Here is an 11453-nt window from a genome sequence, read left to right on the forward strand (position 1 = left end):
GCCTTTGGTTCCGATCATTATGCAAAAAACTTTTGAAAAATGGGGAATAGACTTCGTTGGATCATTGGAGTCAAACACAAGCCTAGTTGTGGTGAGCCGTGCCATCAAATGCAAGCCTAGTTGAGTCGTGCATCAAATGCAAGCCCAACCACATACTATTTCACTAAGTGGGAAGAAGTGAAAGCCACACGGAAGTAGGATGGTCATACAAGTGCTAAAATTCTTATACGACCATGTCATGTCAGGATTTGGGTGTCCCCTAGAGCTTTAGAGCTAGTTAGCCATATCGTCTTTCTTATCATGATTGAGTATGGTTTTGTTGCACTCCCAAGTGCTTGGGGTTTTGGTATTTTAGGCTTGGGAGCATGCACACTCTCATAGCTAGGTTTAGTTCCAGCATGCATAAGTTAAATTCTTGTTTATTTTTGTTCTTTGTTTCTATGTTGTCTTTGTTGAAGCAAGAAAGCTCTCCACAAGTAAGATTTAAACACATTATAGGTTGTCTTTGTTGAAGGTTAGAAGAAAAAAAGCTTGCTCTCCATAGGTAATCCTTAAACACACCATCCCAAAAACCTCAAGAGTTTCCAAAAGACATCAAGAGAGTGACCAAAGACCCTTTGAGATTTTCAACATAAAGATAAGCCTCGAATACGAGAAGTAGATAAATGATCTTAGAAAGACATCTTTATACGTAAAGGACTTTAATTGAAGTTGAATGAAATGATGATTTGTAAGTGATCCCAAGGGAGGGGTTTTTTTTGGGGTGAGCATTTTCTAGCAAGCACTTTTTTGGAATCGAGCTAGTAGATTCCAAAAAGATTCCCTTTCCCTCCATCAAGAGAGAGAGGGGCAAAGAGAGTTAGTGAGCGCTTTTTTGGAATCAAGCGATCAAATTCCAAAAAGATTTCCTCCCGCTCCATCAAGAGCGCTCCATCAAGAGAGAGAGGGACGAAGAGCGTTGGAGAGAGATTCATGACATAATTATTTGAGAGGGAGAGGGCGAGAGAGAGCCAGAGGGAGTGAAGGAGAGAAAAACATGACAACATTACATCCTCTACATTGAGGTTATTACTTCAAAGTGAAAATAAAACCAAGTTCATTCACGTACAACTTCTAAATATAGAACTATTGTACACCATCATCTTTACTTATATGGGCCTTGCTTGTCCTCTAGGGTGAAGGCACAAAGTAAGCGAAAAACGTTCGTACCCTTCCGCACTTCCTCTATTGTACACCATCATCTTTACTTATATGGGTCTTGCTTGTCCTCCAAGGTGAAGGCACAAAGTAAGCGAACAACGTTCGTACTCTTCCGCACTTCCTCTAGTAAGACACACTTAGACGTATCATCAATAAAACCATGGGCTTGCCGTATTACAATTAATCCCACCACTTTGGTCTTCACTAGAGAAATATCATCATCATTACTAGGAAATGGAAAGGATGTGAGACCTTTCCATGCCTGTGCACATCTACTATAGTCTTCTGCTTGACCTCCGCATTGGTGGCCTCCCTCGCAATACGCGCAGCAACTTCAATGCTAATATTTGATGAGGCCATCACAAACAATATGAAGGAGGGTTGTGGGTGGTGTAGTCTATTAACAAGGCTTGGTGGTGATTAACAAAGTGCTATGGAGCTTATCTCTATATTTATGGTAGTGGGAGAGGTGTACTCTACTTTTGCAACAAACAAAATAAAAACACATTTTGTCTTTTTTAATGTCAATAATAAAGGCATCTTTCCTCGAATTTCTACACCACAATAATAAAGGCATCTTTTTGTACTTTTGAGTGAGTATATATTATTTTTTTAATACATGCAATTTCAGATAAGGGGTTGTATGCTTTGTGAAACACCTTGCCTCTCTCTTCTCTCTCTAGCTCACCATTGCCCTCTCATTTCCCTAAGATTTCTAACCGTTTAATGCTCGTAACGTGAATACCATTCATTAAGATAACCATGTTCTACAATACCATATCTTCTTGAAAATGCATAACCAATAGCGAGGGGGAAGAGGGAGGGATGGGGAGAGAGAAAGATATTGCACAATCGTACCCTCTACGATGAGGTTGCTTCCATTGAGGTTACAAAAGTCCCAAAATAGTATAGGACATGTGAAATTTCATGCATTCAATGGTCTAAATTAGGGTAGGTTCTCTTATGAGACAAGGCATTGTAAAGCTCCAAGTCCGATAGGATAGGTTGGTGGATAAACATATTCTCATTCTGGCTCAAGCCTAGGACACACAAATAAATGAATAATGAAATAGGTAAGAACTCTCCCTACCTATCCAGTATGTTATTTTTTCCACCAGTAAACACATGTCAAACTGCATTCCAGTTAGCTTGAGCCTCGTCTATTATGAAACCAAAGAAATCTTCCCTTTCACAACCATGGTTTGCCCCATCATCTCATTAATACATTCCCAGAACAGACATTGGGCCTCCATATCCTCCTCTTTCATTTCATATGTTGTAATTGTTAGAAGATCCTGCATGCTGCATGAAAACTCTAGTCATTTACAATGTAACACACTTGACCACCTTTGACTACTTTTATACTCTACATTTGTAATATGCTACCTTGGATCATACACATGATAAGCCATGGTCACCCAATCCGATGTTCATCAAGGTGTGTTCTAATTGTATCCATGCATGTCGTAGGTCGCTAGAGCCAAACTGTCGCATTCGATTCACCAAATCCAACCTTGAAGCGGCTCTAATGGTGGACATCTTGAAAACAAAGCACTTCTCATGTGATGTTTGTCGGGTGTGGGTCGAATAGTATCCATGTATATCATAGGTCCCTAGAGCCGATCCATCGTATTTGATTTGCCAAATCCAACCTTAAAGCAGCTCCAATGGTGGACATCTTGAAAACAAAGCACTTCTCACCTAAGGACCCTTGTCCCGAGAACTTGCTTCTCTGAATAAAGTCTTAAGTGCACTCTCATTTCAGCTTCAGAAGTGCATCCAATCCTTAGAAGGCCCGTGTTGGACCTCCAAAACCTAAAAATCAAATTGTTCAAGTGTCTCACTTTACTTATCTAGATTTTAATAACTCTTTTACAAAAACATAACTGTACAACCAAATTAGCTTACCAACTATCTTCCACCACCAGTGATTCCATCTCCTCTGCAATGTTGATAAACTCTTGTTCCCCAACTTCCTCACAATGAAATGTGAGGAACCACCTTCTTACACTAGCGCTACCATCACAATTTCTTTTGCCACACACATTTGTACCTTTCTTGCCTCGGCATTGCGATCTACTCCTAACACCCTAGACACCATTTGCTTTGTTCTTTCAGTTAGTGCCTTTGATGTGCCTACCCGTATGTTATGTTGATGGAAATCAATGTGTATCATTAATCAAATCATCGTCTCGTCTTGGAGGGCATCACATAATAGATATAGCAATTGCATGTAGTGATGCACATTGCAGGCACTAAGCAATAATGGCAAAGGAGCTTTCCAGATGCATTGCTGCACTCCTCTCTAGTGGTCGGTGCCTTTAGCATGCTTCCAATAACTTGTGATGTATTTGAGACCCTGTGGTTCTTTAAGCGCGAGCAAAGCTCATTTACACACTTCAAACTACCTAGGCAATAGCTTCTTCGACACACTCCAAGGAAGGCAATGTTAGAGGTTTGCGGCTTTTACCACTAGTGGGGATCATACTTATACTCCATGGAGTCCATTCATGCACGTGTTCCCATGGTTGGTGGGAACTCAAATGCAATATCACCATTATATTGCCTAGGAATCTCCATGGCCTTGATAACATCTTCGACATTCAACAAAATCTTTGTTTATGTGTTTCCCTTCTTCATACTCCAAAGGTATTCCAAAATGCTCTTACCATCTCCTCTTATTGCAACAGTCGATGAAGTCGATGCACTGGTTTTGTTGATCTTGTAAGGGGCTGCATAAATCTATCACATTAGACCAAGTTGGAAGTCCTCTTTGGGTGGGCTATATAAGATGGATATTGGTTGTGGGTTTGAATTTAACAAAGCATCAACTATTGCGGAGTAATTAGCCGAAAGAGAGTCCTCAAGTATATAGAACTCCTCCCCCTTCATGATTAGAGGTTGTCTCTAGAGGGACATGCAACTCTTGGGACCCAATATTTACTATAGAATGACAAGGGAGCTACTTGTTCTTGTAAGAACTTTGCACTCACGAGCGAGAACTCGACCATTACTGAAACATAGATTCTTCTTAGAAGATGGGAAGGAGATTGTGCAGCGCATTGTAAAGAGAATAAAAAAGAATGACACAAGAGGTACCAAGTACACAAAATGAATGGTGATTAACACCCTTAAATAAGTTGGCCATTTTTTATTTGACCATTTTAAAGTAATTAATATTTTTATTAATTAAAAAAATTATGTGGTTATACACACACACACACACACATATTGTGCATGATTTTCAAATAATAGATTTTGATTGGTAATGTATTTTATTTTTCACCAATGGCCCTATCTATTTTGAAAGGAAATATATATAAGGAAATGTATATACATATACATATACATATACATACACACACACACACACACACACACACACACACACACACACACACACACACACACACATATGATTATACATATACATATACATATATATATATGTATACATAAGAAGCTCCCATAAGAATCTACAATGTACCGACAATTGAGAGAGATGGAGCAAGATGGATAGAGATGGAGAGGCCACGAGAGAGAGTGTGAGTGAAAGAGATAAAGTTTGAGTGCGACCTTAAAATAGTTATTTTTATACTTAAAGTAGTTATTTCTAGGCTTAAATAGTTATTTTTATTTCTGAGACCTTATAACTAAAGTAGAGATTGCCATGTTCCACTACTCTTCTTCTAGGGATACATCCCACCCCACCCTCCCCTTATATCTTCATATTGCAATAGGCTAGAAATAAACTCAATTATCATGGGTTCATCCACCGATTTCTCTAATACTACAACATTTGCAAGCGTCTTAATAAGTAAAGCTCTTCAATGTTTCATGCACCTTAAAGAAAAAGAACCTAGATCAATTGCCCTTATGGAAGCATGGACAACAACGTCGGGACAAGAAATTGCTTACTTTGTTATAAGTAGGTCTGATGAAAATGGCAAGTTCAGTTATCCACAAACTCCAGGCCTCATTAAAAAATAACCACAACCAAACCCTTCCCAATAAGGGCCTATTAGCCAAAAGCCAGACCTAAGGTAGAGAAGCCTAAGCCAAAACCCCAAGAGGAGTTATCCAAAGAAATAAAAGAAAAGCCAAAGAACTGTCTCCACTTCCCCAATTTGATACATACAGGTACCAAAGGTCTCAATTATTCCAATAGGTGTACCCCATAATTCTCACAGAACACATCCATATTTGACCAAGAGGGGTCAAGGTCTTAGATGATCATCTTCATGTGATGTAACATCCCGTGGATGCAACCATACGAAAATCCATAAATAGGTGTGGTATCTTCACAAGCTTCCACAAACAAACACATATGCATCACACATGAATACAACATCCAAACAATAAGTAATATTTTAAACAATACACCATATTCATATCCAAAGTACCTTCATAGGCTTGCATAAACAAACACATATGCATCATAAATGAATACAATATCTAAACAATAAGTACGATTTCAAATAATATGCACCATATTCATATCCAAAGTAGTGTAAACCATCATAAGCTCAATGAGACATCATAGCTCTCAAATAAAACTTCGAACAAGACAAATTCCTCTAGCCACACATATCTTGGTGAGGTCTTTGAATTAAAACTTCAAGCAAGATGAATTCCTCTAGCCATAACATATCCTGGAGAAGTCTTCTCAAAATTTTTCCTTCCTTGGGATGGGTGTATTTTTTTGGTGAAGCCTTTTTGAGCGAGCACTTTTTGGTGTTGAGGCAAGCAGTTTCTCTCTCTACTCTTATTGTCTCTATCTACTCTTTCTCTCTCTACTATTGCACCTACGAGATGTTGAGCACTAGACACCATGGGCCACTATCATTGCAACTCCTTTACAAAGATACCATATTATGATCTAAAACTTCCATTATATTCCAAAGCAAATTTACAAGACTACAACATATTATGAAACACCTATGAAATGTTGAATACACGCAACAATACATGAAAGCATGTGTGTACACAATGTTGTTTACTTCCATGGGGCATTATCATTGCTACTTCTTCACAGAGACACTATAGAGAGATGCAACTTCCATTATATTTCAAAGCAAAATTGCAATACTGTAGCATATTATGACAAACACCTATGAGGTTGAACACAAACAACAATTAATAAAAGCATTTTGGACCTCAACTATCATCTTGGCCATCTTCGTCTACCTTAAATTTGAAATGAAGGTCTTTAAGGAGACTTGTCCCAATCGCTTTGAAGGGTAGAGGGCCTTGGATCTAAGGAAAGTGTCGCCGCAAACCTTTTTTTTTGGCACCTTCTAGGTGCTCGTGTGCTATGAAAAAATGTGCAGCTCAAAAAGGTGGGAATCAACCCTAGCAAAACCCTACTCCAAAAACGAAAGGGGCGAAAAGAGCTTGAGCTATGAGACTGGGAGTGTTGAAGAAGGGCCATCACTATAACTAAGAAGAATAGTGTCACTACTGGGGAGGGGCATCGCTACTATCAAACATCATTACTGTCACTTGTTGAAGTCATGCTGAAGAAGAGGGGGGGCACTACTGTCCACACTAAACCCCCATCTAGGCAATGGACGTGCACCCATGGAGGAACCCGTTAAACAGAGAGAGGCGAAGAGGTTGAACCCTAAACGATGAAGGAGAGAGAGAGAGAGAGAGAGGGGGGGGGGAGAGGGGGACTTTGAGAGTGATCGAAAGAGATAGAGTTTGAGAGAGAGAGAGAGTTAGAGAGAGAAAGAAAGTTAAATTTAGAGAGGTATTTGGGGAGAGAGAGAGAGAGAGAGAGAGTTACAGCTAGACGCTCAAGATTAGTCTCTGAACTATCTCATTCCACTAGAATGGACCCATGACTTTATAGCTCCCCCATATACTTCGAAAATTAACACTCATAAGTGGATCGAGCTTATCGGCCATGTAGCCAAAACTTCTAAGTGGCACATCCTCCAATAATAATAAGAGCTCAAAAGCTGGGATGCATATATCTCAGAAGAGTGCGAGAAGCTTAGCCATTCCCAACAATTTCTTTAGGCCACCCAAAGAAGAATACCAAGCTCAAAAATGAGCTCAAGAAAGCAACACATGAAATCCATGGACCTCAGAATGTGCTCATGGGGTATAACCAAAGCCACCCACCAGGAGGAGTTAGCTCACACTCACAAGTAGGACATGGATGCCCTTTGACTTCAATAGCAAGCCCTAGAGATTGCCAAAATTGTAATAGCCCCCAAGCACATGAAGCCCAAAGAGACCAACTCCTAGATGAGCTCTAGCAAGCGAAAACTAAAGACACCCAAATGGTCCATGTGCGGCTAACTAATTTGCAAAGGAGTGTGATGCCACTACAATCATGCCATGAGCAAAGTGGCCGCTCAAGAAACAGTCCACCAAGAATCCTCCACCACAAAGAAGCCCTCATCATCCAAGCATATGCCAAAATTCATAGGATGATACCTCATTGCAAGGGCGTTACTAAAGGAAGCTATACTTGCTTCTCTCATGACGTGGGACACCAATCTTGACACTTTGCTGACCCCCATGAGTTGGTCTCTTGTGGGATACCCTTACCCTCAACCAAACCCTAGCCCTTTCCTTGCTTCAATTCAATATTTTTTTATTGGATCCTATTTTAATCCCCACCTTCCACACCATCTTAGCCCACATCAACACATTACATTAATATAGCACAACAACCCACTCTCGTGCCAGCCTTTTCTTCTTCGACTAAGCCATCTCGTTCTTGGACACCAGACTCTTATTATACTCCATTGAATCCCATCTGATATAGCCACCTTGGTGCCACTTGTTCATGAATTCTATACTCTTTACTAAGGACGATCATTTCCTCAACCTCCACAGCACCACCCAGCCTTAACTTCCCCATCCATGCAAACTCATTTCACTCGAACATGATAGCCATGAAGACCCTTATTTTCCCAATAGTGAAGTCTACTTTTTGCCAACTTTAAAACATTCCCAACAAACTAGTATAACCCATTGGTGGGCATCCTCTAGCGAAGCCACCATTCATACCATCCATGTGGCTTATCTACAAGACATCTTTGTCAACGAGGCACAAGAGGCCTTTGCCTTTTTCCAAATCCATAAGCCTAAAAATGAAGAGGACGGCCTTTTTCCATAAGCCATAGGCCTAACAATGAAGAGGATGACCTTATTCCATAAGCCATAGGCCTAATAATGAAGAGGATGACCTTATTCCATAAGCCATAGGCCTAACAATGAAGAGGATGACCTTTTTCCATAAGCCATAAGCCTAACAATGAAGAGGATGACCTTTTTCCATAAGCCATAAGCCTAACAATGAAGAGGCCTTTGCCTTTTTCCAAAGCCATAAGCCTAACAATGAAGAGGATGATCTTGACGTATTCTAAGAAGGCACAACCAAGACACAACGGCACAACTAGGGCGGGCACTAATCTTCTAGAGAAGAAGCCTTCTAGGGATGAAGAGGATGACCTTGACGTATTCTTAGAAGGCACAACCAGGACACAAAGGCATAATTAGGGTGGGCACTAATCTTCTTAGAAGGCACAACTAGGGCGGGCACTAATATTTTAGAGAAGAAGCCTTGCAAACCAACCAAGCCCCCTCTTTGGACAATTTGTGCAATAAAGAAAATCCCTAGGAGCCTAACTCTCCAACTAGCCCACCTCTAAACCCCCACCTATAACCCTCTTGTCCTGCTCCATGGGAGCTCCTACAAGCTTCTCCCCCGACTCAGCCCCCCCCATCTTTGAATCCTTAAATCACCCCATCTTTGAATCCTTAAATCATTCCACAAGGTCTATGAGCTACTCACACAAACCAGATTTTGATGCATTTGGTTCAACAAAGCCACGAGCAAGTAGAGAAAAAAACTAGGCAAAATGAAGTGACAATTTGCACCATTTTTTGGGGGTTTTGAGTTGGTTTTTGGCCTTCATCCAAGGGTCCTTACTAAAAGCTTCAACGTCGTGTAAAAATCCCCTTCAAAAACTTCAATGGTGAGCTCAATTGAACCCTCCAAGTTTTTACTTCCCTTTTCAATGCTTAAACCACCAGTCTCTCGCTCCTTTTCATCATCACCTCATGAACTCCCAATATCCTTTGGTCATCTAGAACTTGTGATGAACTCCCAATATCCCTTAGTCATCCATGACTTCCATGCTTGGAAGTTATTCTTGTCTAGCTTCTCGCTCGCAATCTAGGATAGAATGTCATACATCCTTACCTACAACAACTTACCAAATAGTTCTTGTAAATACTTCTTCACTTACAACAAACTTACAATCTTCAAGACACAATGATACTGCACACCTATTATACTGCAACTATATATGGAATAGTCACACAAATATACATCTAGAAACAACTTGTAAATCATTGATTCGTTGCACAGATTGTTCTGTAACCAAATTTCTACAGAGCAACTTTACACCAAACCAGAAATTGGGTATACACAGTCAAAATTGACACTTTCACATAGTGCTTACAAAAAACAGGACCCAAAACTTGCCCAAATCATGCCGAAATGTGCAAAACATAGTACGGTATTCTTTCTCAACCTAGGAGGATGCCTCAATCTAAGACAATGACTTAGCCTCTCTCCCTATAGCTCTCACAGCTACCAAATGTGTTGCTCCAAAATCAAAGAGAAAAAGAGACAGAAATACACTTACCCATTCTTGCCTTATTCTTGCCTCTTGCATGCTTGCTTAGCTCTCACACGAATAGGAGCTCTGATACCATAAAGAGAATGTGGGGGAGAGGGAGAGCTTGAGTTCCTTATAATCAAACACACACACACACAAGGAGAGAGCAAGAAACAAGAGAGAGATGGATGGCTGAATTTTCTTCTATCTTCTCTTCTCTACAACCATAAAACTAGAGAGCTAAGAATACATATTATAAGGGAAAGTACCACACTATCATTAACAACCATTTAGTAGAAATTGATATAATTAAGGGTCAAAATTGGAATCTTTGGCTTGCATTAGCCTTGTATAAGCCTCAAATCTTATCATTTGGCATTTGGCTTACTGTACCTGGGATGCCTTTGACCATATTTTACCACTTTTTTACCACTACATTGTAAGTGACGACCAAACACTACCTAAGTGTAAACTTGGGTAAGACCTTCATAAATGTCATCAAGCATAATAAATAAATTTGAAAAATTCTTTGGGGAAGGGTTCCATACCTGGGCTACAGAAATGAAGTACCGCTTAATGCACAAAAAGCTATGGACACTCATTAAAGACAATGCACCTACTAATCCTAATGATGAGTGGGTAGAAAAGGATGAGCAAGCACTTTCACTCATCGGGTCACACCTTACCACCTTAAGTAGCTATGTTGGCACCAAGGGGGGGTGATGACCTATTGTAACCAAACCTTACCACCTGAGAGTAACAAATTAAGCACCTAGGGGGGTATTGGAGTTGCAAACCTCACATCCAACCACCTTGCATTAATATGGCACCAAGGAGGGGTATTGAGAAATATGGTGCCATGGAGCACAAGAAGGAAGTTAGGGGGTGAGTGTAAGTCTAGCAAGTTTCCACACATAAGCAAGCAAGAATTACCCCACATGAGCTAACAAAGCGAAGATGTACCCACCTCATATAAAAGGGGTCACTTTCAATCAATTAAATCAAGCAAGCTCTGAAGTCTTTCTAGTACAAGTCTTAATCTTGTAACCTGATTGAACTTGAGTCTAAAGCTTAATTAGTTCATTTTCTTATCATTATAAGAGCACTTAGGCATCATTTACCTTAGCTTAGGGTTTTGCATCAATTCTTTAGGTGTCATAGCTTCCATAGCCATAGCTTGAGATATTGTGTTTTTCAACAATCGTACCTCTTACAAAGTTGCAATTGGTTACACACGTTTTAAGATGGTATATAGGGTTGAGGTAGTAATGACTTGGGAATTCATGATACCTAGCTTAAGGGTAGCAATAGTCGAGAGACTTAAGGGTAGCAATAGTCGAGAGACTTGAAGGTAATATGTTGGTAGACTGATTGCTCATTCTCGAGGAGGATAGATAGATTACTATGCAAAACATGTTGACTGAAAAGAATCACTAAAAAAAATGGTTTGATAATTATCTCAAGGATAAAGAAATTAAAAAACTCAAATATACGGGGAAAGGACCTCTTAGAGTTTGTGAAATAACGTCCCAAGGTACCATGCAGGTCGAAACTCTAGATAGAGTTGAAACATTAGGTTTTCTTAATGGGAATAAAATCGAAAAGTAT

The sequence above is a fragment of the Cibotium barometz genome, chromosome 55 (assembly GCF_041138505.1).
Source record: "Cibotium barometz isolate CiBa-2024 chromosome 55, ASM4113850v1, whole genome shotgun sequence".
NCBI classification, from domain to species: domain Eukaryota; kingdom Viridiplantae; phylum Streptophyta; class Polypodiopsida; order Cyatheales; family Cibotiaceae; genus Cibotium; species Cibotium barometz.